The sequence below is a fragment of the Peromyscus maniculatus genome, chromosome 18 (assembly GCF_049852395.1).
Source record: "Peromyscus maniculatus bairdii isolate BWxNUB_F1_BW_parent chromosome 18, HU_Pman_BW_mat_3.1, whole genome shotgun sequence".
NCBI lineage: Eukaryota > Metazoa > Chordata > Mammalia > Rodentia > Cricetidae > Peromyscus > Peromyscus maniculatus.
The window spans coordinates 23941613-23948442 of NC_134869.1; positions in this window are offsets into that span (position 1 = coordinate 23941613).

Here is a 6830-nt window from a genome sequence, read left to right on the forward strand (position 1 = left end):
GTAATGAAAGTTATTTTTACAGTTTCTTCATAGTGACTATCAAGCTCATTCTGTTGAGACATTTACAATGTCAGAGTTACAGGTCAACTTACACACTTCCTTTGCCCTGCTCAAATCTGAATTTGTGCCATCTGTCCTGGGAAGACACAATGGACACTCATGGCTGTACCAACATGCTCGAGTGCTTCAACTTGAGAGATAATTGAAAACAAGACAGAATTTATCGAGGAGCTATCACTAGCCTCCATGCTGAATAGCAACAAGAAGCAAAGAGGAGGGTGAGCAGATAGATGAGAACTTCTCCCCAGGACTGGGTTGGAGAACGAAACAGAAGGAGGGAGCGTCTTTCCAGAAGTTGTATTTGAAGTATGAAGAAATGTGTTGCTGGCATATGAATACCAGCCAGGCTGACAGCACTGTTAGAGGTAGGAATGCTGTGCAGAATAAATAGCCACTAAATGTAGTGACAACTTTGAGTGACAGATGAAGAATAAAAATGAACAATTTCCCTGATAACATGTCAGAAAGCAAATGCCTCTTTCTTTCAGAAGAAGAAGACATGTATGGCTGCAAATTCAGGCAGCTTCCCATCTGGTGAACTTCTTATACCCTTGCAGAACTATAATTTGGGGCCCAAATGAAACGATCCTTTTGTAGAAATTGTTACCTTTTTAATGTCATGGGTGGTTTACAATGGTTTACTCCAACTGTTTCTGCCCAGTGCCCAGTTTTAGCACTGTATTATATACTATCATTGCCCTGACTGTTGCACAAGAAATCCAGAAATAGTTCAACATTCTGGTTTGCTGTCTTGGGTTTCTGGTGGGTTTGCTTTTTAGTATTTGTTTTGCTTGTTTGTTTTTTTAACAAAAAGTCATTTTAAGTTCAGATGCACTGGCCAGATCCATTTGCCTCAGTTTCTGTACAGAAATATACAATGACCTAGAAGTTGTCTCTTTGAATGAAATGATAACTAAACCTTGTTTCAACTTAGCTTTGTCAAAATGACTCAAAGGTTTGCTATAAGGGGAAAAAACCTGTTTCAACTACTTAGAACAAAATTCTGTGAAGTGATCAAAAGTTTTTACTTTAAACTACAAAACATAGTTGAAGTTTAATATCAGGGTATTAAAACTTCCTCAAAACTTAACTATTAGAATGAGTTAAAAAGCAAAATTAAAAATAACAAGGGTCTCCTCAGGTCAGTGGGTATGTAAGTCTACCAGGTAAAGGACATCGCACGCTACTTCTTTGTCAGGATGCATGTTTCTGGACACGCATAAAAGCCCCCTGGGAAAGACAGATCAACTAGCTCGCTGTAATCATTCATCCTACAGCATCTCAGAGTCTTGAAGCCATCATAAGACCCCCCTCATTTGGTGTTAACTGAGGAGTCTGGGAATTGTACAGCACCAAGACCTTTGGGCCTCAGTCTCAAAAGCTAAAACACTTACAGAGCTGATCAGCCCAGTTCTAAGAATTTCCTAGGAATGCTCAATATAGTTTGGATAAATGGGTCTCAGGGGCCCCTTTCTGTTTTTTGAAATAATTGATTATGGCCATGTTAACATGTGCTATTATTTAGGAGATTCTCACTTCTGCCCAGAAATTCCAAGAAATAAGTTGAAACATTACTTTCACATGCTGTTACACTCTGCTGTTTCTGCCCCGAGTTTTCACAGACTGTTTCATGGAAATTGTTGTTTCCACTTAGTGGAGTGATCAAAAAGTCAGCTTGGCCAAAATTCCATTTTGATCTTTGCATATGACAAAAGTGTTCTTTGGAAATTAATATCCGCGCTGGGTGTGGTGGCAGATGCCTGTCATCCCAGCTCTTGAGAGGCGGAAGCCAAATCAGAAGAACAAGGTCAACCGTGGCTACACAGGAGATAGATGTGCAGCCTGAGCTACATGAGCCCCTGGAGACCTTATTTTGAGAAAAGGAAAGAAAGGAAAGTAACATCAGTGGATGCATTTTGTTTCAAGTTGAGTTGAGGTGGGAAGCATTCAATCGATAAGGAAGCCACAGCTAAGAACTCATTTCCTGGTTACCAGACATTCTCCCCTTGCCTTCTCTTACTTCCACAGACTGTACTGATCTGTCTCTATATAATGGGGACTGATTCCCCAGGGTTGTTATATGATTGGCATTCAGAAGGCTGAGCTAACGACCATCACAGTCCAACTTCTGACCCCCATCACAATGTCTTCAATCCTAGTAATAACCGTGGTTGTAACTTACGGGGTATTGACTACGTGTTGCGCACAAAGCTAAGCACTTGGTGTCTATCATTTCATTTAGTTCTCATCGTATTCTTCTAAGACACTGCTATTCCCTATGATGTGTGAACCAGCAATTTAGCAAGGTTAAGGCAGCAGGCAAAGGAAGTGGCGGTACCCGAACTCAAATTCAGACCCACTATATTTTTGTTTGTTTGTTTTTGTTTTTCGAGATAGGGTTTCTCCGTGTTGTTTTGGTGCCTGTCCTGGATCTCGCTCTGTCGACAAGGCTGGCCTCGAACTCACAGAGATCCACTTGGCTCTGCCTCCCGAGTGCCGGGATTAAAGGTGCGCCCCACCACTGCCTGGGTAGACCCACCCATATTTTTAAGAGGAAGCATGGAACACCGCCTCCCCACCACCACCACACTTCGACAAGTTAGAATCTGAGAAGAACAAGAGACGCTGGTTTAGAATCTAACTGAATCCTTGCTAAACAAGGGACTCCAAGGTCCTTTTTTGTATGGCTAATGAAATGTGGCCATTGGAGAACCTTTTTTTTTTTTTTTAATTCCCAGCAAGTGCAACAGAAAAGAGAAACAGGGAAAAAAGAGGTAGACTTTATATACTATTTTGAATCACTGACTGTGTGCATAGAGAGACTAATTTAGATTTTTAAATTGCTTGACTAACATAAACTATATGTCAGAAAATGTCCAGTCACTTTATAAATGGAAGTAGAGTATTATTATCCCTGTTTGCAAATGAGTATAAACTGAATTTCAAAAGGATGAATTATTTTCCCCAACCCATGCCACAAGTAAAGGACAAAGTTACTATTCAAAGCTAGGCGGTTTGTCTCTCATCCTTGCCTTAGCCACCATACTCTTCTGTGCCTGGCAGGAAAGAGAGTAGCCAGCTCCTTGTGATGCTCTTAAGTCAGCTTCCCAAACCAAGCATCTGCACGCCTTCTTGGCACTTGAACATCTCCAGGGAGGCCCTGAGGTTCTTTTCAGAGGCTTTCATATTTTGTGCTCAGCCTCAGTGTAAATGATATCCACTGTTTAACTGCTCCGGAGGGTTTCATGTCTGATACACCACCACAGGTTCTTTCAGACGCTGTCCTTCTCGCAGAGACATTTCCACATCTAAGAGGACATTGGTTCCATCGTTGTCCTTTGTGACTGACCGTCCTTCACGCCTAGTGACCAGTCCCATAATTCCTTCTTTCTGTTAATAATTCCTATATCAGAACTGCCTAATGACTGCTCTATGGACTTGACTATTCCACAAATCCATTCTTTTATGATTCTGCAGTAAATAGAACCCTGCATTTTAGCTAGAGACATTGCTAGGCAGCTAAAAGGTCATTCTCCAGTCTTTCTTGCTTGCATAAGTGACCTCATGACTAAGTTTCAGACAAATGAGTGGGAAACAGAAGTTACGTGTGACCTGCACTTTCCCTTTAAACTGAGAAGTATGTAAGGGTAGCGAGGAGACGATCAGTCAAGTACATAAACATGAAGGCTTGAGTTCAAATCCCCAATACTCACATAAAAGCTAGGTTCTGTGGTGCTTGCCTCTAATCTCAGCCCTGGTAGGTGGAGACAGAAGGATTCCTAGGGCTTCTAGTCACCCATTCTAGATGAATCCATGGGCTCCAGTTTCAATACAAAGTCTCAAAATATAAGATGTGGGGAAATGATAAGGTATAGAGTGACTTAAGAAGCTATCTATATGATCATCAACCTCTGGCCTCCACATGCAGAAAAGTATATAAATACACACACACACACACACACACACACACACACACACACACACACACACACCAAGTATGTTCATCCTTTCCTCCCTCTGCCTTCTGCTGTTTTAGAACCAAAAGCAATGGCTACAGTTGCAGAACCTGTCATGGATCATCAGCTGATCTTGAAAAAGAAGCTACAGACAGCAGAAGAACAGAAGCGATGAACCTCAAACCCTCACTCAACCTAGACTACCTTGCTCTATATTTCCTTAACAGGACAAGTAATGGAATTCTCTGCTCTTATCCTGTGGTTGTTTGGATTTCCCTGTGATCTGAAGTTGGATTTGATGTTCATTAGTAGGCAAGTATAACGATGGTATTCTTTTCAATTCTTTTCTTATGTTTTGTTGCTAGGAATCAAACCCATGACTTCATCCATGCTGTCTTAGTTTCATTTCCTGTTGCTGTGATCAAATACCCTGACCAAAGCAACTGAAGAGAGAAAGTGCTGTGGAATAATCCTTTTGTACATTGTGAAAATGTGTTGCTCTCATTATTATTGAAAAGCTGATTGGCTGACAGCTAGGCAGGATTTTCTGGGCAGAGGGAATGCTGAGAAGAAGCAGGGTCAAGTCAGAGGTGTCATAAGCCAGACACAGAGGAAACATGACATATAGAAAATGAGATAACAAGTCATAAGCCATGTGGTAGAACTTAGATAAGAAATATGGGTTAATTTAAGTTTTAAGAGCTAGTTAATAACAAGCCTAAGCTACCAGTCAAGCCTTTATAATTAATAGTAAGCCTCTGAGTGGTTATTTGGGAAGCAGCTGGAGGAACATAACTGATTGTGGTCACAACAGAAAATGCCACCTACAAGAAAGGGCTTATGTTAGCACATGATTACAGGTTATAGTCCATCATGGAAGGGAAGTCAAGGCCTCAGAAACTTGAAGCAGCCAATCACATTCACAGTCAAGAGTAGAGAGAGAAGGAATAAATGAATACTTGCATTCAAGTCAATTTCTCCTTTTTTTATTTATTCTAGGATATAACCCTGGAGACGGTGCTGTCCACTTCTAGGCTGAGTCTTCCCACATCAATTAAAGTTATCAAGACAAAGCTCAAAGACCATGCACACAGGTCAGCATGATCTAAACAATCCTTCGCTACTATTCTCTCTCCAGGTAATTTTAGATGATGCTAAGCTTGTGTTCTATCTTTGAACCTCACACTCAGCCCACGGAGACTGTGTTTTATTCAACTTTGCATTCAGAGAACTATGGAGCACAAAGTCTCAGGGAGTCCAGGTTCCACTAAAAAACGTACACTGAATTAAACCTTCAGGATCATTGAAAAGGCCTGGAGTTCCCCATTGAAGATCTCCACAGAGGTTCCCTTCAGCCTTCTTCCCCATACATAATTAAATTCATTCAAAATAAATTATGGAATTCTTTCTCTTTCAATTTGTTGTGATAATAAGCTATATAATGGGAAACACTTAATTAGAATGTATTATAAATATTCTGTAGTCTTAAATGTATTTCATTAGCTTTAGAATTAAAAAGTGTTGCCAGAGTTTTGTTTTCTGCCTTCTATTGAAAACATGTCCCTTCAGCTTGATTGTTAAGGATTAAATTGGTTGTGAAAAGGAGATAAACTAAAAACAAGCTAATGTTTATAATATATTTCATAAAGAAAATGCATTCTGACTTTCAAGCAAGTCAGTTGCAAGCACAGCTTTAGAAAGTAGCATATTTGCAAACTGGTAGATGGAGTTTCCTATGGACATGTGATCTGTAAAAGTCAGTTTTTGAACATTCAGAATGTTGAGGCTTTAGGATATTTCTTAACCATAATTAGCTAGCAATATAATTTTGTGAATTTGGATTATTAATATTTCATCTATGAAAACACTGGTCAAAATTTCAGCATTAATGAAAATATTCTTAATTGTAGAATGAAATCTTCCATATATCTTGGGCTTCCATATCATACAGGTAAAGAAAAGCTGCCAATTCTCTCCATGTAATGACTCAGTGCACACAGTGAAATGTTTATAAAACCTCTCTATTCAAAGACAAAAATGTCCATTATTATCTCTTCTATATCTTGGAGGATCACTTAGAAATATCTGCTTTCAAATTTTACCACTATCATCTACTTTATGTTTTAGTGAATAATTATATTAAAAAAGTAATAGTCATTATTAACTGCCTTTATTATTGTTTATTTATTATTATTTATCATTACTTATTAATGTCCTTTGGCAGGGATCTATTCTAGACCTTTACATCTTTCACAAATAGCATACTGCAATTCAAGAGTATAAGTGTGTGGCAAATAACATGGCTGAGAAGCAGGAAAGCTATGATCTAAATGCAGGTGAGCTTAATTCTGCATCTAGGTTCTTTGCATCATTGTGCTGCCAGGACACACTCTATGTCTGATCATCATATGAGGTATGAATTCACCATGCTCTTGTCATGACCACAACAACTCACATGACCCAGATGTCAGATTCTGCTTCATTTGATTGCTTTGATACAAATGAGAAAACTACATCATCATCATCATCATCATCATCATCATCATCATCATCATCATCATCATCTAGAGCCCACTCCAGTTGTTGGTCATTTGAGTTTCCTGGGAGTCAAAGCCCCAGAGCAAACAAGACAGGCTATCTAATTCTTACATCAACTTGAGGAAAATATTTTAATATCATATTCTAAAGTTAATGTCAAATAATGATAATAATTAATTTTATAGCAACTGTGCTCACTCTATAAGGGAACATCCTCAACAATGCTTCATACGGCAGCTTTACAGAGAAAAGAGAAGTGATATTCTCTGCCTGCTC